The sequence below is a fragment of the Orycteropus afer genome, unplaced genomic scaffold (genome assembly GCF_000298275.1).
Source record: "Orycteropus afer afer isolate SDZICR_OR568_19922 unplaced genomic scaffold, OryAfe1.0 scaffold00050, whole genome shotgun sequence".
Taxonomy (NCBI): Eukaryota; Metazoa; Chordata; class Mammalia; order Tubulidentata; family Orycteropodidae; genus Orycteropus; species Orycteropus afer.
Window position 1 is genome coordinate 13,781,297 of NW_006921637.1, and position 24,430 is coordinate 13,805,726.

Genomic DNA, 24,430 nt, shown 5'->3' on the forward strand with positions numbered 1-24,430 from the left:
CACCAGAGAACCAGTGGCCACTCCACAGATCTACCTTCAGAACCTGCTTTTATTGGTAAACATGGGACTGTTGGTTGCAAGCAGGCATTTCTCTGGGAAACCCGAGCAGAGAGAACATTGATACTGCAAGTGGGCAGGTCCTGGGAGGAACTCCTGCAGCGGATCATGGAACAGGGCAGTAATCTTAGGGCAGCCTTTTGGCATGGAGGAGCCTCGAGAGCAGAGTTTATGCATGTGTTTGAACCTGGCCCAAAGTGACGGCACCCTAATAATGGAGTCTTTGCTGAAAGTGAGTTGTGGGCCTGTGAATAACAGTACAACATCATCATTAGCAGCTGCTCAAAGCCCTAGAAACTGCTCCTGGCACCTTGGAGCTTTTCTTCATTCTCTCTTCTCCTCCCACTTTCTGGGCCTATACCCTCACTCATCCAATAGAAAAACCACATTCAGCCACCATAATACCTGCTGGCTCAAATCCTAAACTCTCTTTATGACAAACAGAGACCTGCATCCACATTCCACACAGTGATTCCATCATCACAAAGAAAACTGCAGAGCAACCCAGCACACCTGACCTAATAGCCAAAAATTAAAATACCAGCTCCACCTTTTCAAAATAATAAGTTATAAAACCAAGACAAAACAAATCAATACATAACCAACAGTTGAAGACAATCTTAAAATGTCTAGGAAACAACAAGCAATCTCAAATCAAACAACAACAACAACAAAAACAGGACAAGGCATTAGAAGTAAAACCTCAAACAAAGGTCTCATTAAACATGGAAGAAGAGGAGGTAATAGAACTATCTAATAGGAATTTAGAAGATATGTTTATAGAGCTTTACAAGAGCGCAAGGAAACCCCAAACAGAAGCAAGGAAAACACAGACAGTTCCCTGGAAGAACTCAGGAAAATCATTCAAGAGCAAAATAACAATATTAACACACAATCAGAACTCATACAAAAACAGCAGTTAGAAATCCAGAAGATGAATACCAAAATTACAGAATTACACCATACAGTGGAAGCACAAAAGAATAGGATAGAACTAGTAAAGAATGCATTTCCCAACTAGAAGAAAAATCCCTGGATACTAGACTGTATGAAGAAAAATCAGAACAAAGATTTAAGAGAAATGAAGAGAAACTAAGAGCTATATGGGACAACATGAAAAGAAACAACATATGCCTCATTGGAATTCCAGAACAAGAAGAGGCGAAAAAAAACAATGAAAAAATTGTGGAATACCTACTAACAGAAAACTTCCTCCGTATCGTGAAGGAAGAAAAGATATTTGTCCAAGAAGCTCATAGAACCCCATATAGGATAGATCCCAAGAGAAAAACACTGAAGCATATCATAATCAAACTCTCCAAAACCAAAGACAAAGAAACAATTTTGAGAGCTTCCCAGGACAAAAGAAATATTACTTAAAATAGTCAAACAGTTTGGCTGAGCTCCAATTACTCAGCAGAAACCATGCAGGCAAGAAGGCAATGGAATGGCATATATAAAACACCAAAGGAAAAGAACTTACAACCGAGAATCCTATATCTAGCCAAATTATCCATCAAATATGAGGGCAAAATAAAGACATTCTCAGACAAACAGAAATTAAGGGATATTGTGAAAACCAGACCAACCCTGCAACAAATGCTTAAGGAAGTCCTTCCAATAGAGAACCCACAACAGAGACCAACAAAATCAGGATACATGGCATCAACACTAAAACCAAGTCAGAAATAGAAACTCAAAATAAGACCATAAAACACTGTACACTAAAATCCAAGGAAGTCAATCAACACAAGACAACAGCAACTAACCTATTAGAGGGAATAAAACTTCTAGGTACAAACTTCAAATGGAGAGGAAAACAGGACAATGTCTTCACAGAATACACTGTTCTAAAAATGTAGAGGCAAGAATTCACTCCAAGGTAACAACAGAGAATATTAACAATCTCCCTAAGCAAATCCAGAAGGAAAGGAAAATTTATGGGTTTAATAAGCACAAAACCAACAATAAAGAGGAAAAGAGAGGAAGCATTCGACAACAAATTGAACTCAGCACAAAAAAGTATATGAACCAAGGAAACACCAACAACATGACAAAAAAACCACAATAAAATGACAGCAATCAATTCATACCTATCACTAATTACATTCAATGTGAATGGATTAAATGGACCAATCAAGAGAAAGAGAGTGGCAAACTGGATAAGAAAACAAGACCCATTACTATGCAGCCTACAAGAGACCCACTGTAGACATAAAGAAAAGAACAAATTAAAAGTTCAGGGGTGGAAAAAAAATATACCAAGTCAATGGTAATCAAAAAAAGACAGGAGTGGCAGTATTAATTTCTGATAAAATAAACTTAAAGATGAAAAACAACATAAGAGACAAAGAAGGACACCGTATGATGCTGAAAGGGTCAATTGACAAGATGTTATGACAATAAATATTTATGCACCCAATGAAAGTGCTCCAAAATACAGGGAGCAAATATTAATTGAATTGAAAGGGACAAGGGACAACTCTACAATAGTAGTAGGAGACTTTAACACATCACTTTCAAGGAGGGAAAGATCATAGAAAAAACTCAACAAAAATACAGAAGAACTCAACAACACAATCTACCAACTCAACTTCACAGACATGTATACAGTATTCCACCCAACAAAAACACACTTCACATTGTTCTCCAGTGCACATGGGTCATTCTCCAGGATAGATCATATGTTAGGACATAAAAAAACTTTAATAAATTAAAAAAATATTGAAATACTACAAAGCATCTTCTCAGACCACAACACTAAAAATTAGAAATTAATAAAAAGAAGATCAAAGAAAAAACAAACACGTGGAAGCTGAACAATTTACTGCTCAAAAACTACTAGGTAATAGAACAAATAAAAACTGAAATAAAAAAATTCCTAGAAACAAATGAGAATGAAGATACATCATACCAAAACCTATGGGACACAGCAAAAGCAGTACTCAGACGTCAGTTTATAGCAATAAATGCATATATCAAAAAAGAGGAAAGAAATAAAATCAACACTCTAATTTATCAACTCCAACAACAAGAAAAGGAACAAACAAAAGAATCCTACAGTATCTAGAAGTAAGGAAATAATAAAAATCAGAGCAGAAATAAATGAAACAGAAAACAAACAAACAAAAAATAGAGAAAATCAACAAAACAAAAAGTTGGTTCTTCGAAAAGATTAACAAAATCGATAAACCATTGGCAAACCTAACAAAAGAAAAGAAAGAGTAGATGCAAATTACAAGAATAGTAAATGAAAAGGGTGTCACCACAACAGAACCAACTGAAATAAAAAAGATACTGACAGAATATTATGAAAAACTGTACTCCAAAAGATTTGAGAACCTAGAAGAGATGGACAAGTTTCTAGAATCACAAGACTTATCTAAACTATCCCACTCAGAGACAGAAAACTTGAACAGACCTATAAAAAAAGAAGAAATTGAACAGGTCATGAAAAAAACTTCCCACAAAGGAAAGTCCTGGCCCTGATGGCTTCACTGGAGAATTTTACCAAATATTCAGAGAAGAGTTGACACCTATGCTACTCAAGCTATTCCAGAGCATAGAAAAAGATGGAATACTCCCAAACTCATTTTATGAAGCAAGCATAACACTAATACCAAAACCAGGGAAAGACACTACTAGAAAGGAAAACCACAGACCAATATTCCTCATGAACATATATGCAAAAATCTTTAACAAAATCTTAGCCAACAACCTATCAAAAAAAGAATACATCCTGACCATGTGAGATTCATACCAGTTATGCAACGGTGGTTCAACATTAGAAAAATAATCAATGTAATCCACCACATAAACAAAACAAAAGAACTATATGATTATATCAATCGATGTGAAAAAGGCATTTGATAAAATCCAACACCGTTCCTGTTCAGAACTCTCAGCAAAACAGGGATAGAAGGGAAATTCCTCAATATAATAAAAGGCATATAACCTAATCCAGCAGCTAACATCATTATTAATGGAGAAAGACTCAAAGCATTCCACTTATGAACAGGAACTGGGCAGTGATGCCCTCTATCACCACTCCTATTTAACATTTTATTGGAAGTTCTGGCCAGGGCAATAAGGCAAGAAAGAGAAATAAAAGGCATACAAATTGGCAAAGAGTAAGTAAAACTATCTCTATTTGTGGATGATATGATCCTATACCTAGAAAACCCAAGAGACTCAACAAAATCATTACTGAAACTAATAGAGCAGTTCAGCAAAGTGGCAGGATACAAGGTCAACATACAAAAATCAGTTGGATTCCTCTATATCAACAAAGAGTCCACTGATAAAGAAATAAGGGAAACAATACCATTTACTATAGTTACTAAAATGATAAAATATCTAGGAATAAAGCTTACCAGAGACACAAAAGACCTATATAAAGAAAACTATAAAACATTACTACGAGAGACAACAAGGGCACTACATAAATGGAAGAACCTACCTTGTTCATGGATAGGTAGACTGACTATTGTGAAAATGTCAATACTACCTAAAGCAATCTACACGTTTAATGTAATCCCAATCCAGATACCAAGAAAACTTTTGAAGGACCAATTACTAATGGAAAAAACAATTACTAATTTCATATGGAAAGGAGAGACCTCAGATAAGCAGAGCACTTCTGAAGAAGAACAAATTGAGAGGTCTCACACTCTCAGATCTTAAAACCTACTATACAACCACAGTAGTCAAAACAGCATGGAATTAGTACAATGATAGACAGATAAACCAAAGGAACAGAATTGAAAGTCCAGAAATAGACCCATCCATCTATAGACAGGTGATTTTGACAAAGATCCAAAGCACATTAAATGGGGGAAGAGATAGCCTCTTTAACAAATGTTGCTGGCAAAACAGGATATCCACTTGCAGAAAAATGAAGCAAGACCCATACCTCACCCCATACACAAAAGCAACTCAAGCTGGATCAAAGACTTAAATGTAAAACCCCAAACTATAAAATTCATCAAAGATAAAATAGGGGCAAATCTGGGGGGCCTAATTTATGGCATAAATAGACTATCAAGCATAACCCAGAATGCACAAGAAGTAGAAGAGAAGATAGATGACTGAGACCTTTTAAAAATTAAATTCTTATTCACATTGAAAGACTTTGTCAAAAGGGTAAAAAGAGAACCCACAGATTGGGAGAAAGTATTTGCCTATGACATGTCTGATAAAGGATTTCTCTCCAAAATCTATAGAAAACTTCAACACCTCAGCTCAAAAAGAGTTGTTTAACCCAATTCATAAATGGGCGAAAGCCTTAAACAGACACTTCATCAAAGATGATATACTGACGGCCAACAAACACATGAGAAATTGCTTGTGAACATTAGATTGCATAGTGATCCATCCTTGGGTTTCTGAGGCAGTATCACTACAGAAATAGATTGCTCAACTTTCCTTCCGAGGAGTGGCTGGTGGGTTTGAACTGCCAGCCTTCTGGTTAGCAGTCAAGTGCCTTAGGCACTACACTACCAGAACTCCTATTAGAGAGATGCAAATCAAAGCAACAATGAGATATCATCTCATCCCAGTAATAATAGCAAAGTTCAACAGGACAGAAAATAACAAATGTTGGTAAGGTTGCGGAGAGATTGGAATTCTTGTGTATTGCTGTTGGGATTATAAAATGGCACAACCATTGTAGAAATACACTATGGCGTTTCCTTAAAAAACTGAAAATAGAAATACCTTTTGACCCAGCAATTCCATTACTAGAAATATATCCTAAAGAGGTGAGAGATAGTGCACAGACATATGCACACCTATGGTCATTGCAGCAAAATTCACTATAGCAACAAGATGGAAACAACTTAAATACCCATCAATGGATGACTGGATAACCAAATTATGGTACACACACACAATGGAATACTATGCTATGTTAAAGAACAATGAAGGATACATGAATCATCTCACAATGTGGATGAGCCTGGAGGACATTATGCTGAGTGAAATAAGTCATTCGCAGAAGAACAAGTACTGTTTAAGCCCATTATGGTAAAAAGACAAAGAAAGGTTTGCTTGCAAAAGGGAACTCACTGTGTAGGTTACCAGGGTGGGGAGTGAAGGGGAGGGATTAATTCTGCACTAGTTGGGGCCCACATGCTGAGGTGGGTAAGGGGAGGGATGTGTGGAAAGAGTCTGTGACCACCATGATAACATTAGGAAAAGGTAGGACAGTGAATTGTGCACATAGGAGATAGATGACAGATGCTAATACCAACAGTGGGCCCAAAATACTGCATTACCATGAACACCAAACACCAGGCTACAGATAAACACATAAACACCTGAGAGGATCAGATGGGGATCAGTGAACTGGAGTATACTCTAGACCAAGGTTAGATTCTGCGATGGATAATCTTGCACAGATACCAGTCACACAAAAATACCTGCAATCCTTACAGAAACAATAGAAGACAGACACAGAGTAATCCCTCACAGACATCCAGCCACTGTGGGAAAGAGATCCAATGGATCTACTGTCTCAGGACCATTGTACTGGGGTACACCAGACTCAATTGGCATAGCAAAATACATAGAAGCCTTATTCCTCATCCTACATTGGTGAGTAGCAACTGGAGCCTTAAAAGCTTTCAAGTGGCTAAGATGAAGCTAATTATATCATATTGTTGGAAGCCAAGAAGAGTGGGGAAAAAAAAAAAAAAAAAAGAGCATTTAGAAGCAATCAGCCCTAGGACAGGATGGCCCTCAAGACCAGAAGAATTAGATGGCTCGAGACCAGAAGAACTAGATGGTGCCTGGCTACCAATGCCAATAACTCAGGAAAGGATCAAATCTGGAGATCCTGGATAGAGTGGAGGAAAAATGTGGAACAAAATCCCAAACTCAATAATGACCAGTATTACTGGTTGGATGGAGTCTTGTGAAATCCTCAATAATATGGTCCTGGTAAACATTCTGGGCATGGAATAAAGTCCACTCCCAGGGCTGGCTCTCAGCCCAATAATAAACAAGATGTACATGCAGACCACTCAACCCAGGGTGATGCACCCACATACTCTATGGAAATGCATTCCTTGGAGTAATCGACCATGGGGCACAATAGGGGCAACATTCACATGGAGGAAATGCAGGACACACAGGAGTGTATAACTATGAGGTGTACAGGGGGAGAGGGTTATGGGGCAGGGAGGGGAGGAGACTGGGTTAAGGTTGTTGTTGTTATGTGCCATCGAGTTGGACCCGACTCATAGCGACCCCTCCTTGGGTTTCTGAGGCAGTATCACTACAGAAATAGATTGCCCAACCTTCCTAGGGTTGGGTGAAGCTAAATGTACACATACTGTTGAATGTAAAACAAACTCTTAAAATAAAAAAAATTAACAGTAGGTATTAAATATTATCATATACTTTTTGTAGTGATATTATCACCTGCTTTTTCCCTTTTATAGTTGTATTATTGTTATCTATTGTTGCATATCAAATGACTTCAATATTTAGCATCTTAAAACAAGAACTATTATCTCACACAGTTTCTGAGTGATGAGAATCTAGGAGTAGCTTGGCTTGAGGGGTTCTTGCTCAGGGTTTCTGAATGAGGTTGCATTCTTGCCATTGGCCAGGACTGCAGTCATCTCAAGACTCAAGAATCCACTTCCAAGCTTATGCACAAGGTGTTGGAAGTTCTTAGTTTATTGCTGTTGGCTGGAGGCTTCTGTTCTTTGCCACATAGACCTCTTCATAAGACTTCTCAAGCATGGTAGCTTGCTTCTCCTAGTGGAAGAGACATGAGAAACAAAGAATAAGAGTGACAATGTGAAGGACAGAGACAGTGTCCAAGATGGAAGCCACAGACTTAAATAATACAATATCAGAAGTGACTTGCTGTCACTTCTGCTTTATGATATTGGTCATGCAGGCCAACCCTGGTAAAACATATGCATGTGGTACGAGGATGTGGGGATTACTAGTGGCTATTTTTTTTTTTTTTTTTAATGAATGTTTAACTTCATATATATTTTTTTATTGTGATTTGGGTGAAAATTTACAGAGCAAATACACTTACCATACAGCAGATCACATACACTTTGTCTCATGACATTCACCACAATTTAGCACAATGCAACATCTCCTCTCCCATTTCCTCCCAATAGGTACTGCTTCCTCCCTGTGACCATCCCTCCATGTACTCCTAACCCATGAGCTGTCTCCCTGTGCCTGAGCAGCCCTTCTTTCTCTCTTGCTTGTTCTCTTCAAGGAGTGTGTCTACCTCAGGTAAATGCTCAACTAGTATGCCTGTCTACTGCTTGGCTGGAAGACTAGTGACTATTTTTAAGGCTAGCTACTATAAAAGTGTTAATGCGTTGAATTGAATTTGACTAATGTTCAAATGTTAAGCAAACTTGCATTCCTAGAGTAAATCTAATTTGGTCTTGGTGTATCATTGTTTTCATATATTATCAGATTTGCTAATATTTAGTTTAGGAATTTTGAAATTATGTGCAAAAGTGATATTGTTCTGTTATTTTCTTTTCTTGTAATGTGCTTGTCAGAGTGGTAGAAAGATAAAGCTTGCCTTATAAAATGTATTAATAGGCGTTTCCTGTTTATATATCTTCTGGAAGAATGTGTGGAAGATTCCTTGTATTTCTTTCTTAAACATTTGGAATACTTCAGTGGTCAAACTATCTAGACATGGAGTTTTCTTCCTAGAAAATTCCTTATTGCAAATTTAGATTCTTTGATAAAGAATTTCAAGTTTCCTATTTTTTCTTATTTGGATTTTGATGAGTCATTCTATTTCTAGGAATTTGTGCTGTATTACTTGTATGATGTAAACCAAAAGAGCAACAACAAAAACCAGAAAATAGAGTAGGAGGAGTGGCAGATGATTTATTATCTCATCTACGTTCTGAGCATCAAGAATCAGGGAGAAGCTTAGCTGGGTAGTTTTGGCTTAGGCTTATCTTACCACCTGTCTCCCCTCCTTCTCCCTCCCCTCCCTTTCCATCCTCTCTTCTACTCTCCACAGGGGAGAAAGGCCTTACTGATCTGTACAAATATTATGGTTTGCTTGACAAGCAAGTAGTCTACCTTAGAAAAGAAAAGTTACTCATGTATGTCCTCACAGCTTGATGAAAACAACCTTTGAAATGTTATTAGAATATCTAAGGTTATTTCCTTTTCCTTTCCCTCCCCTCTCTTCCTTTCTCTCTCTCTTTTTGTCTTTATTTCTCTCTCTCCTCCCTCCCCCACTCCCTTCTTTCCTTCCTTTCTCCCTTTTTTCTTTCTTTCTTTCTTTTTCTTATTTATCAATCTTCTGGCAAACCAACTTACAAACAAATGAAGTACAAATTGGGATTCTGCATTTTAAATGAACCACAGGACTTAATTTGGTTCTATGGTTTTGAATCTGTTGGCAAGGTCTTACCTACTTTTAGGCATGCTATGGCAAATACCGTACACTGGTATCCAGCATCCTTTCTGCACCTTTCTCTTTTGCCCATCTCTAGTAAATAGCCTGTAATTGCCATGGGATATAATGTTGGCCAGTAACATTGATGTAGAATTGTTCTGGTGATATTCTGGGAAAGCCATTTGCTTCCTGCTAAAAATGGATATTTGTAGCTTTTCATTAGCAGTCATCTTGCCACCATGAGTAGAAGGATTAGGCTAATCGCAGAGATTCTTTCTGGTCCTAGCATTGTTAAGCAATTCTACAAGTGCTGTTAGCTACCTATCTCCAGACTTGTTATTTGGAAAAATAAATCTGCATTTTCTTAAGCCATTATAAGTAAGATTTTCTGTTACTTGCATCCAAAATCAATAAAACAGTGAAAGATTTGATTAATGATTCTTGTAAAGACAGTGATATTTTAATGATGATGATGATGTTGTCCTAGGGTAAGACATTGGGTTAAAATGACTCCACTTCTCTCTAGTTCAAAGAGCTCCAGGCATATGAGTAAAACAAAGAATTGACATGGGTTACTCTCTAGTCTATCATTCTACGAAATGTAGAAAGGAGGCATGCCAGGGAAAGAGTGGATGATTTGGAACCAGATATACAGAGACCATGTGATGTGTCCTTAAGTGTGCCCAGAATCTGCAGATTTCTGCAGTCCCAGAGCAGACTAACTGCTGCTAGGAGCACTTGAGCTCTTGAGCTTAGTGCCTTGGACTCAAAGTGCATGTTTTTCCGAAGAGTCACTCCTCTTTCCAGGAGCATCTTCTTAAGCATTCCCTAAGATGAATAGTGGCTAAAGCACTTGACTGCTAACCAGAAGGCTGGTGGTTCAAACCCACCAGCCACTCCTTGGAAGGAAGGTTGGGCAATCCTACTTCCGTAGTGATACTGCCTCAGAAACCCAAGGAGGGGTTGCTATGAGTCGGGGTCGACTCGACGGCACATAACAACAACAACAACAACAACAAAGATGAATTGTGCTGCCACTGTGTGTTAAACCTCTGGGGTATCCTTAGTGTTCCTATCCCTAAGGAGGTAAGACATCACATGTGGAAACTATGCACAACTAGCAAGCTGAAGGAATACCGTGATTTGTTCCAGGTGGCAGGCACAGGTGGTAGAAATTGCTAAATGTTCTCACAAGAGGGGAAACTCTCTTTGAGATAACCCGTGTCTCTTAAGTGTCTTAAGATTTATGAAGACATGTTTATGGAGGTGGATGTTAAAAGGTAAAGTAAGACAATATTGGAGACATGGGTAGAAATCTGATTACGTGGGGTCTTGAGTTCCAGGATAAATTTGGACTTTTTTTTTCAGTAGATGCTAGGAAGCCACTGAAAAGCAGAATTGTAAAGCAGGATTTCTCAGCCTCAGCACTACTGAGATTTGAGGAGGATAATTCTTCGTTGTGGGGTAGTCCTGTGCATTATACGATGTTCAATATCATCTCTGGCCTTCACTCACTAGATGCCAGTAGCATCTCTCCCCTAGTTCCCAATTTTGACAAATAAAAATAACTACAAACACTACCAATTGTCCGTTTAATGGGCAAAACTGCCCCCACTGAGAAATGTTGGCATGGAAGATGATCTGAGAGAAAGGCATTTCTGGAAAATGATTCTGACAGTAGCTCACAGAGTGGCTGGAAGAGAGAAACAATAAACAAGGCCACAGGTTCAGAAGCTAATACAATACCACAAGTGTGAGTAGACAAGGAATTGAGAATAGCTAGTGATGCTGAGAGGGGAATAGGTGACAGAGAAGGTTGTGCAGAAGAAAAGTTCACAGAACTTGAAGGCTGACTGAATGTGGATAATAAGAGATGGGGAGAGTCAAAGATGGCACTGGGATTTAGGCCAGGTTGGCTAGCAGAGTAATAATAGATTTGTCAGAATTAAACTGTCAGAAAATGGCTCTAATATTGGGGGTAGATTTACCAAAGTTTAGATTTTAACATCCTTTTAGGGAAAGATAGGTTGAGAACTAATTATTATCTTTAATTTTATACAATGGAGAATTTGTTATCTCCATTTTATGACAGGGAAAATTAGCTCAAAGAAAATGAGTTGACCAGTCCAAAATGAGAACAGTAATTTCTGGCATAGCTAATGGGAGAATCAGAGACTCTTGTCTCCCCATTGCTGCATGGAAATAATTGACAGTTTTAAGGACTTCCATTGCCATTTTCTTTCAAAGCAAAACACTGAGATGTGTTTCACTGTCCTCTCTTTTAAAGTTGTCTCAGTATGGCATGGAGAATGAGAGAATTAGTCCTTCAAGAAAGCAGTAAGAATATAAATGACTTTAGCATTTGGTAATCATTTATCGATTAGAGAAAGAGCAACTTAGAAATGTGGGTGGTAGGCCACAAAGCAGCAGGGCCCTCTGAACCACACCAGAAATGTCACAGCTGAGCAAATTATGTCTTTGGCTGCAAGGCTTTAATCCTGAGTTAGCAAGTTAGTCAGAGTTGGGCCAGCTGCGTATAAAACTGATGTACTTGGAGGCATCCTGGGGATTCTCTTCAGGAGTGTAACATGTGGGAATCCCTGACCAACTGAGTGGGAGTGGGGAAGAATATCAAATTGCAGGCAGGAAAGAGCTGATGGCCTTGCAATGATAGTAGCCTGCATTCCCCACACTGTGGGGGAACTAAGCCAGAGTCTCAGGGCAGATCTGATGTGGTCATTGTAGCCAAGGGCTAGAGGAACAGATGAGTCCTCACATTCTTCCAGAAACTCTTTGCAGCCTAAGTATTATGGTCTTTTTATCATTCAACTTCTTACTCAGCTGCACTTTTGCCATGGATTTGATAGATTCGGGTTTCACTTCCATGCCCAGCATCTGCAGCATGAGAAATCATAGAAAACAAAACAAAAATAAAATAAAACCAATTACCATGAAGTCCATTCTGACTCCTGAGCACCCCATGTACAGAACAGAACTCTACTCCACAAGGTTTTCAATGGCTGGTTCTTTGGAGGTAGATTGGCAGCACTTTCTTCTGAGGTTTGGACTGAACCTCCAAATTTTCAGTTAGCAGCCAACCCCGGCTCCTATAGGAAGAGATGGGTAAACATGAAAACTGAGTAGTAGACAACAGGTCACTTGCCACTTCCATGGGGCCTCCTGCATGTCTTCTGCAGCTACTGTTCACTCCTTGTACCTTTTAGCCCCATCCCTGTGTCTTATTCACATTCTCCGACCTTGTGCACTCCTCTCACTGCCTGGCCTATCATTGGCTGATTCCTTAACACTACCTCCTCCAGGAAGCTTTGCCCAGATGTGCCTTTTTCTTTGCTTAGCACTGCACCTGGTACAATGTCCTCTGCTTTATCTGTTGAGTATAGATATCTTTGCCTGGACTTTTAAACTCTACAGTGGCTAAGTGTTAGGATGATAACTGAAAAGACTCATAGTTCAAACCCTCCAGCCATTCCATAGGGAGAAAGATGTGGTAGTCTGCTTCTGTAAAGATTAACCAAATCCTATGGGGGCAGCTCTACTTTGTCCTATAGGGTTCCTATGAGTCCTAATCAATTGTATGTCAATGGAGTTTGGGATATTCACATCTATATAACTCAGGTGGTCCAAGGCCTTGAGTCACTTAACCTTAGAATATTAAACAGCTATAATCCAAAATTCCCACTGTACTGCATGCAAGAAGACAGCCCCTCCTTCTCCTGGGGCCCCGATTGCTGTGGCTCTGAGCCACTGCCCTGGTTGAGGCCATGCCAGGGCAGTAGCCCCCTTGTCCCTTGTCTCACCATCATATCTGGCCTTTGAATCACAACTCAACTAACAAAAGGAGTTTAAAGAAACTTTATGAAAGCTTGAGGATAATATTGAATTAATAGCATATGAGGGAAAGAGCTTGAGAAAAAAGTCTCTCAAGATCAAATATTGCTGGAGGTAGAGGAAAGATGGCATCCTGCTAATACACTCTGCCCAATCCCCCTGCAACAGAGACCCAGAAAAACTGAGTGAAACAGAGACAAATAACAATCCTGGAACTCTGAGCATCAAACAAGAGGATAAAGAATTAGATTGAGCACTCATTGAGAAAGCAGATGGAATCAAGACAGTGACTGGGAAGAGGGAAAAGGCCAGTACTTGACATAATGTGGCCATTTTAAGTCACAGAATCATCATACAGGACAAGGAGAAACCAACTTAACAGAGTCCACATGGCAATAGAGACACACTGTAGACAGACTTGAGGAATTCCAGATGAGCAGAATACATGCTGGAGCAGGGAAAGGAAAGTGCAAGAAAACAGGTCAAACTTCCAGTGGCACAAGAGGCCATGGAACTAGGAGGGAGCCAGAGAAAGGGAATGAAAGAAACAATTCACACTAGTAAACACTACTCGTTTTGGCTGAGAACCTATGTGAAGAAAAAAGCCTGTGTTGGGTGGTTGGAGAAGCTAGATTCTGGGTGGTCTCTCACTTTATTGAATCTGGGAAAGAGCTGGATAAATGTCTGCTTGTGTCCAGAAGGGATCTAGACCCACACCAATGAATTGCAGCTAGAGAAGTTCATTCTCTGCTCTAACAAATATATACCTCCTTGGCAACTAGGGGAGCTCTGGTGGTGTAGTGCCTAAGGTATTTGACTGCTAACCAGAAGACTGATGGTTAAAACTCACCAGCCACTCTTCAGAAGGAAGGTTGGGTAATCTACTTCCGCAGAGATACTGCCTCAGAAACCCAAGGAGGGCTCGCTATGAGTTGGGATTGATTCAACAGCAGGGAGTTTTGGCAACTATGGGTGAATACTTTTCCTGCCCCCACCAACCCAGGGACAAGAGAAACCCCTCCCCCACCCACCTAGATCCCTGGCTGCCTCCACAGCAGCCCAGTCACCTATGTAGGCAACATGCCTGAAGCAGACAGAGCCAGGGGCTGCAGCTTGCCCTCTCGTCTCTGTGTTACTGACAGATCTTTTTCACACTGAATGGAAGAGGCATGTTCTTATGGCCTTCTCTCTCAGAAGTACTCACATATGCCATGCTCCAGTGGGTCAGTGACAATGCCACAACTGCCTGGTCCCAGCTGACTGTAAGTACAAAAGTCCCTTCTCATTTGCTTTTCTTCTCTTTTTCTTCTTACCTTTCTCACTCCCCCCTGCAATTTGTCTTCCTTTTTATTTGTTCATTTCCCCTTCTTCCTCTTATTTTGACCAACCTTTTCCTCATCCACCCCCCTTTTTTTTGCTTCTATTTTTAAATTTTCTCTTCTTTTTCTTTTTTTTTTTAAATTCGGCTCCATCCAATGAGAGGAGTACATTAACTTGGACATAACTCTCCATTAGTCAGTCATATCTACTGCACCAGCCACCTCACATAAGAGGTAAGCAGCACCAACAGGTCCTGCACAATTGAATCAATGACAGATGGTGGACAATACCTGCCCATCCTACCCATATCTCCTCTTCACAACAAACAAAGACCCATGCCCATATTCCCACCAGTTAGTCAACCAACTCACAGAAAGCCGGGAACATCCCAGTGCTACCAAGCTGACAACCAAGGAAGCACACCTGACCCATACAACCAGACATATCAAAATAAAGGAAAACAAAAAAATGTGGAGTGAAACAAGCCAACACATAATCAACAAAAAAAATAACTTCAAAAAATCTCAGAGAAAATAGACAACTTCAGTTCAAACAAAGAAACAGGACTAGATAACAGAAGCAAGTGACCAAAATAAAGAACTAGGAAATCTCCCCAAGGAAGAACAGGTAATACGACTACCTGATAAGGAATTTATATATATGACTTTCCAAGAGTTCAAGGGAAACATAAGCAAAAGCATGGAAAAAGATAATACCCTTAAAAAATTCAGGAAGACAATACAAGGGCAAAATGACAAAAATAAATAGAGAATTAGAAATCATACTGAAACAGAAATTAGAAACCCTGAAGATTAACACTAAAATTATGGAGATAGATAACATGTTGTAAGGACAAAAGAGTAGAATCAAATTGGCTAAAGAATGCTACAAGACAAATACCTTGATACCAGCTTGTATGAGAAAAAAATCAGAAAAAAGAACGAAGAAAAATGGAGAATACCTAAGAGTTATATGGGATTATATCAAAGAAATAACATGCATCTGATTGGAGTTCCAGAACGAGGGTAGGCAAAAATAAATAAATAAAATAAAATAAAAACCCACAGAGAAAATTGTGAAAGACTTGCTTCCCCAATATCATGAAAGATGAAAAGATATCCATTCAAAAAACTCAGCAAGCCCCACACAGGATCAACCCCAAGAGAAAGTCACCAAGACACATCATAATTAAACTTTCCAAAATGAAAGACAAAGAAAGAATCATGAGAGCAGCATGGGAAAAACAACATGTTACCTACAAAGGATAAGTAAAAAGTCCAAGCTCTGATTTCTCAGCAGAAATCACACAGACATGGAGGCAATGGGATGCCATACACAAAACCTTGAAGGAAAAAACTTGCCAACCAAGAATTACAAATCCAGAAAAACTGTCCCTCAAGAGGGAAAATTGCTAGCTAGGTAAGAGACACACATTGATTTGGGGGAAGGAAAAGGAAATATAACAAAAGAAGTAACCAACTTAATAACACTGAAGAAAAGGGATACACAGAGATGTGCACAAGAGCTGGAGACAACAAAGGTAAGTTGTACATACACAATACTGAATTATCAGTAATAACAAACATTCATCTATGGGTGGATACATAGGTAGGCAGGCAAGATTATCAGGTATAGGTAAGCTAAATGGAATATACTCATCATCATACGTAAGTTTGGCAGATGATATTTCTACATATATATTCACCTGTGCTAAAAAAATGTCCATGTATATAACAAAGCTCTGGTATCATAGTGCCTCAGGCACTTGACTGCTAAGCAGAAGGCTGGCGGTTCAAACCTCAGAAGAAATGTTGGGTAATCTACTTCTGTAGCGATACTGCCTCGGAAACCCAAGGATGGGTCGCTATGAGTTGGGTCCAACTCGACAGCACATAACAACAACAGCAACAATGGGGGCAAAGTTATGATAACCTCTTAACCACAGTCAAACACCTTGAGGGACGGTGTCACTGGGGATGCAAACTTGGGACCATGGTCACAGGGGACATCAAGCTCAATTGGCATAACATGGCCCGTAAAACCATTGTTCTACATCCTATTTTGGTGAGCAGAGACGGGGGTCTTAAAAACTTGTGAATGGCTATCTAAGATGCAACAATTTGTCTCTCATCATCTGGAGCTAAGAAGAATGAAAAAAATTTCAAAGATGCAGGGAAACAATTAGTCCAAGGGACTAGTGCACCGTGGGAACCTCAGCCTACACAACCATGAAATCAGAATTAGATGGAGCCCAGTTACCACTGCCAACCACTTGGAAAGTGTCAAAATTGGAAATCCTGGATAGAGTGGGAGAAAAATGTGGAACAAAACTCAAAAACATAAAAATGACTAGGCTTACCGCTCTGATAGAAACCAGTGAAACCCCAGAGACTGTGGTCTCTGGTTACTCTTCAGGCCTAGAGTTGAACTCACTCCTGTGGCTTAACTTTCATGCAAATAATGTTGTTGTTGTTGTTGTTATGTGCCGTCAAGTCTGCCCTGACTCATAGTGACCGCTCCTTGGGTTTCCGAGGCAGTATCACTATGGATGTAGATTGCCCCATTTTCCTTCCAAGGAGTGGCTGGTGGGTTCGAACCACCAGCCTTCTGGTTAGCAGTCAAGTGCCTTAGGCACTATGCTACCAGAGCTCCCAGCCAAATAATAGACAGGCCTAAAAGGTGAACAATTACACCAGATAGGAGCATTCTTTAGAAAAATCAACCATGAGAGATCAAGAAGGGCAGCATTTGTGCAGGAGAAAGCTTAGAGGACAGGAATGCATACCCAAGAGAGACACAGGGAAAATGTAACCAAAAGGAGGAAGTGAAAATAAAGATATTACATCTGACATGTAATATCTTACATGGGGATAAAATCAATATCACAAAACAAAACGTGCATGAACTACTGAATGGAAGATGAATTTGGTGTGTAAACTGATGCTCCCATCCACCCTGTACATTCCAAGGGTCACCTCATCCAATGACTGTTTTGCCCACTCACCATACAGGTAGGCTTCTAGCTTTTAAAATGTGCTGAGAGCACAGTGCCACCCCCAACCTCCTCATCTTTATTTTTGCAAAAGTTCACTGAATGGATATTTCAAATATGAGTGCTTGTTGCACCCATAGAGCAAAGGGACTGCCTATAACGTTAAAAATAAAAATCTGTTCCATTTCTCTTCATATTATTATTGAGTTCAAAACCTTTAATGAGATGTCTGGGATGAAATAAGTCCACAGAAAATGTTGGTTAATTGAATTGCTGAACCTATTTTTTTTCATTTTTCAATTTTGGTGGGAGATAAAGCTGTAATGACAACTTGCTTAATTAAATAATTAGAGATGGTGGCTGCATGAAATAGTATGAAAATTTTTCATTCATATTTTCTGACTTTCAAATTTGTTGAAACTGGGCAATTGATAATTTTTCAGTTGACTCTAAAGCCATAGTTCATGTCCTCAAAACCATTAAGCCTATTTGATCCAACTGAAAAAGTCAGGGAAGGGGGGGGCGGGTAGAGGGCTGGGATATGGATGGAGTGGGGAAGAAAACATAGGATTTGAATTCCCATTCTAAATTATGAGAAGTCAGGTCTGATTGTCACAATAACGGCAACAATGGACTCAAACATACCAAGATCCATGAAGATAATATAGGACTGGACAATGTTTTGTTCAATTATAATGAAGTCACCATGAGTCAGAGCCAATTCAGCAGCAATTAATAACAACAATGAGGTCTGGCCATAACTGTAATATGAACTGGATAGCATTAGCCCATTAGTTGAAAAACAGGGAGGTGACATGGAATTTAAAAACAGGAGATAGAATAAAATTGGATTCAAAAGCTAAGAATGTGGCAGGAATGCAAGGTTGTTTCAACATTAGAAAATCAATGAATGTAATATACCAAATTGATAGAACAAAAGAAAAGAACCACATGATCATATCAATTGATCCAGAAAAGGCATTAGATAAAATCTAGAAACTTTTTTGATAGAAACTCTTGACCAGTTAGAAATGAAAGGAATGTTCCTCAACATGAATAAGGACATTTATGAAAAACTAACAGCCAACATTATAATCATTGGTGAAAGACTGAGAACTTTCTCCTTTAAAACAGGATCTCAGATAGGATGCCCATTCTCACCATTCTATTCAATATCATACTGCAAGTCTTAGCCAGAATAATAAGGCAAGAAAAAGCAGTAAAATGTATACAAATTAGAAAAGAAGAGGTAAAATTACCCCTATTTACAGATACTGTGGTCCAATATACAGAAAATCCCAAATAAGCTATTAAAAATATTCTAGAACTAGCAGAGGAATTTAGCAATGTTGCAAGATATAAGAAAAACACAAAAAAGTATATTGGGTGTTTATACAACAGCAATGAGAAATGTGAAAAGGAGTTTAAGAAAACAACTCCATATACAATAACATCTAAGAAAATAAAATATCTAGGAATAAGTTTACTCACAGATGTAAAAGACTTATACAATAAGAATTATAAAACATTACTGAAAGACGCTTAAGAAGACCTAACTAGATGGAAAGATGTTCCATGTGCACATGTTCCATGTGCATGGATTGGAAAAGTTAATATAGTTAAGATGACAATACTGCCAAAGTAATCTAGAGATACAATGCAATAAAAATTCCAACAGCATTATTTACAGAAATGAAAGAATTAATCCTCAATTTTACTTGAGAAGAGACCTTGAATAGCTAAAGCAATTTTGAAGAAGAACAAAGTAGGAGGTCTCATACTTCCTGATTTCCAAACCTATTATACAACTACAGTATTCAAAACAGCCTGGTACTGGATTAATTAGAGATACACGGTGCATAACAACAACAACAACAAGGAGAGTAGAGTTGAAAATCCAGAAATAAATCCAAACATCTATGGTCGATAGATTTTTGACAAGGATGTCCAACCCATTCAATGAGGAAGGAACAATGACTTCAACAAATGATGCTGGCAACACTGGATTTCCACATGCAGAAAAATGAAACATTATCCATACTTCATGTCATAGAAAATAATGAATTCAAAATGGAACAAGGATCTCAATGCTAAATAAAAAACATAAAATTCTTATATAGGAGCAAACCTAATTTTTTCAATGGTATATTATCAAACACAACAATGAATGCATAAATAACTGAAAACAAAACAGGTAACTGACACCCCATAAAAGTTAAATACTTAAATTCATCAAAAGACTTTATAAAAAAAGAGAGAGAGAGAGACAACTTACATACTGGGGAAAAATCTTTGGCAATGGTTTAACTGATAAAGGTCTAACATCTTTAGAATATTTCTTCAACTTACCAATAGCAACTAAAAACAACCCAATCAAAAACTGGACAAAGGACATGAACAGAGAGTTTATTGAAGAGGGTATTCAAATGGCCAACAGTCACATGAAAAGATGCTAATCATCATTAGACATCAGAGAAATGAAAATCAAAACCACAATGAGATGCCATTTCACTCCCTCAGAGTGGTTAATATTAAAAATAAAAAAAAGGAAAATACAAGTATTAGAGAGGATGTGGAATAATTGGAACCCTCATCCACTGCTGGTGGGAGCGCAAAACGGTACAATCATTGTGGAAAATACTCTGATGTTTCCTCAAAAAACTAGAAATATAGCCACCAAATGACCCAGCAATTTCACTCCTAGGTCTATACACTAGGGATCTAATAGAAGGAACATGAACAGATATATATGCACTATTCACAATAGCAATAACAATTCATTGCAACACTATTCATGATAGCAAAAAGATGGAAACAACCTAACTGCCCATCAATGAAAAAACGGAAAATAAAATGTTGTACACACATATAACGTAATATTACTTATCAATAAAGGAACATGAGTTCATGAAGCATCTTGGAACATGGATCAACCTGGAGAACATTATGTCGAGCAAAGTAAAACAAATCAAATATTGTCTGTTCTCATTTTTATGAAATAACATCAACAAGTAAATATACCAAAACTTGTTCATTAGTGGTTACCAGGGATGGGGTAGGGAGAGGTGGATTCACTATTTAGATAGTGTGGTTGTTTTTGTTAGGTGCTGTCAAATCATCTTCGACTCATAGCAACCCTATGCACAGCAGACGAAATATTGTCTGGTCCTGTGCCAGCCTCACGATCCTTGCTATACCTGAGCCCATTGTTGCAGCCACTGTGTCAATCCATCTATTTGAAGTCCTTCCCCTTCTTAGTTGACCCTCCACTTAGCAAGCATGATATTCTTCTCCAGGGAATGGTTCCTTCTGACAACATGACCAAAGTAGGTGAGATGAAGTCTGGCCATTCTCATTCCCAGGGAGCATTCCAGCTGCACTTCTTCCAGGACAGATTTGTTAGTCCTTTTAGCAGACCATGGTACTTTTAGCATTCTTTGCCAACATCATAACTCAAAAATATCAACTCTTCTTTGGTCTTCCGTATTCATTGTCCAGCTATCACATGCATAAAAGGCTACTGAAAAATACCATGGCTTGGGTTAGGTACACCTTAGTATTCAAGAAGACATCTTTGCTCCACATCAGTTGAAAGAAGTCCTTTGCAGCAGATTTGCCCAATGCAATACATTGTCTGATGTCTTGACTGCTGCTTCCATTGGTGTTGATTGTAGAACTAAGTACTATGAAGTCCTTGACAACTTCAATCTTTTCTCTATTTTTTGTGAAGGTGTTTATTGGACCAGTTGTGAGAATTTTTGTTTTCTTTATATTGAGGTATAATCCAATTTAGATAGTAGGCACTTGTTATTTTTTGATGAAGGAAAGGTAACACAAAATGAGGGTGAATTGCACACAGTTTGGTGAAGGTAAACAATGTTACTTAGAAGTACACAAGAAAAACGAGTTGTTGGTAATTGTTATGGTGTATATAATTTTGAGACAACAGCAAAAAATGTGTGTTGGTATATATGTAGGTATATATGTGTAAGTTGTGGTTAGGTGTCCTTGAGTTAGTTCTGACTCATAGTGACCCTGTGTACAACAGAACAAAACACTGCCTGGTTCTGCATCATGCTCACAATCGTTTCTATGTTTGGGCCCATTGTTGCAGTCACTGTGTCATTCCATCTCATTGAGGGTCTTTTTCTTTCCTGATCACCCTCTACTTTATCAAGCATGATGTCCTTTTCCAGAGAGTGGTCTCTCCTGATAGCATGACCAAAGTGTGTGAAACAAAGTCTCACCATCCTAGCTTCTAAGGAGAATCCTAGCTATTTCCAAGACAGATTAGTTTATTCTCCTGGCAGTCTATGGTATATTCAATATTCTTTGCCAACACCATAATTCAAAGTCATCAATCATTCTTTTATCTTCCTTATTCATTGTCCAGCTCTCAAATGCATTTGAGGTGATGGAAAATACATGGAATAGGTCAGCATCACCTTAATCCTCAAAGTGACATATATGTGTAGAGGTACATATGTGTATGTGTGTGTATAGGTGTAGTCATACATATATGAATGTATATGATTGTATAAACATATATTTATATATAGGTAGTCCCCAATTTAAGACTGGGTTCCATTCTAAGGAGTTAATTGTAAATTGATTCTGATGTAAGTCAAACACTTCATTATTTTTTCAATTTTCATTATTATTGCCTTTCCTTATCAGTATCTTTATAAATCCAATCTTTATTTTTCTTTAGGGGTTGGAAACAGTACATAAAATTTTATTTTTATGTATATATTTTAATGTGCACATACATACATAAAAATTCACACATCATAAAAATTTACTCCATTTAGGAAGAGGACTTGGGCAACATTGGCATTTTGTCAGTTATGGTAATAACTTTACTTGTGGAAGGTTCCAGATCATCTGGATTGTCCCTGGGAATGGGATGGCATTTTTACTCAGAAAATTAGTTAGAGTTGGCTGTATGATATTCTTCTTTATGTATTGTGTTGTAACATCTCACTGCTTCCTGAATCTGTCTATTGACTTTAATAATGCAATTAGTGTTTGGGGCCACATTTTCAAACAACTGAAGACTCTGATTTAGTTTAGAAAACTAAATCTATATAGCAGGATTTTGAACAGTAAATCGCAAAATTGAACGTCTACAAATGAACATCTGAGAATGATAACATCAGCAAATTATATGCTGTAACATTGTATGTATTACATATTACTAACAAGAAGATGTAAAAAAAAAAAAAAAAAAACAGATGCTTGTAAGTGTGATTCATTGTAACCTGAATACATTATAAGTCAGAGACTGCCTGTATATAACAAAGTACATAGTGGGCACAGTTATGGATCCTTCTTAGATGTAACCAAACACCTCGTGGGATTGGATTTCTGGGTTTGAGCTATTAGCATCACAGTCTCACAGAATATCTTGATTAATTGGAATAATATTCATAAAGTTCATGAAGTTATGTTCTACATCCTAGTTTTAAAAGTTTCCAAGTGGCCATGTAAGATATAACTATTGGCCTCTACTTGTCTGGAGCAAAAGAGAAAGAAGGAAACCAAAGATTCAAAGAAGAAACTATTCTGTAAGAGAATAGTCTACCTGAAGCATGACCTGCTCTATTCTGAGACCAGAAGAAGTAGATGGTGCCCAGCTGCCACTACTGACCATTCCAATCAGGGCCACAATAGATGGGCTCTGATAGAATGGGAGGAAAATATGGAACAGAACCTCAAGCAATAACAACAACAAACAGACTTACTGGACCAGTTGTGATTGGAGGAGTCCCTGAGGTCCTGAGACATTCAAACCTTGTACCAAAACTTACCCCTAAGGTTACTTTATAGCTTAATAACAAATTGGCTCAAAAAATAATGAATATCACTCATAAGTACTGTGCTCCTTTACAAAATCACTTATATGAGACAAAACAGTCAACATGACTTTGAAGCAAATATAAAGATGTAAGGGCACAGGGAAACTAGATTAATGGAAATGGAACAACCAGAGTGGAAATAATGAGAATGTTTATGCATTGTGAAAAATGCAACAAACATCTGTGTAGAAATGTTTGTGTAGAAACAACTTGTGTAGAAATTGTTGAATGAGAACCTAAACTGTTATGTAAACCTTCACTGAAAACATAAAATATTATATTTTTAAAAAGGCTAAGAAAGTGTTTAACCCAGAGAAATAGCTATAAGTGTGAGGCCACAGGGCAGTCAGTAGATACCTGAGGGCACAAAGTTTTGGGAGGCTTAAGGAGTGAGAGTCCCATTGAGCATGTAGAGCATGGGGCCATGGGGCCATTTCATGGAGCAGCTTCCATTGGGTGGCCCAGAACATGTGACCAAATATCAACCAGAAGCCAGTGATTATGGGCAGGTCACTCAGTATCAGCCTGAAAACCCATAGAGGCTGCCAATGACTGGAGTGGAGCCCAGCATCCACGACAGAATGTAGGGATGTAGATAAGTTGTGGTTTACATACTACAATACTAAAAAGAAAAACTGTAGCTGTAAATTCACTAGAAGATCTCACCTACATAAAACTGAGCAAAAGAACTAAGATACAAAAGAATACATGTGACATGATTCCAACCATTCAAAAACAGGCAAGTTTGATCCATATTTTTTAGATTTTAATACATAGTGGTGAACTATAAAGAAAAGTAAGATAATTATGGTAAATAAACATGATAGTTTACTTAGGGGAGAAGCAGATTGGGAGGGACACACTGGGCTTGTGAGATGGTGGCAATGTTCTGTTACTTGATCTGGTGATTGATGACAAGAGTATTTGCTTTACATTTATTAATTAAAT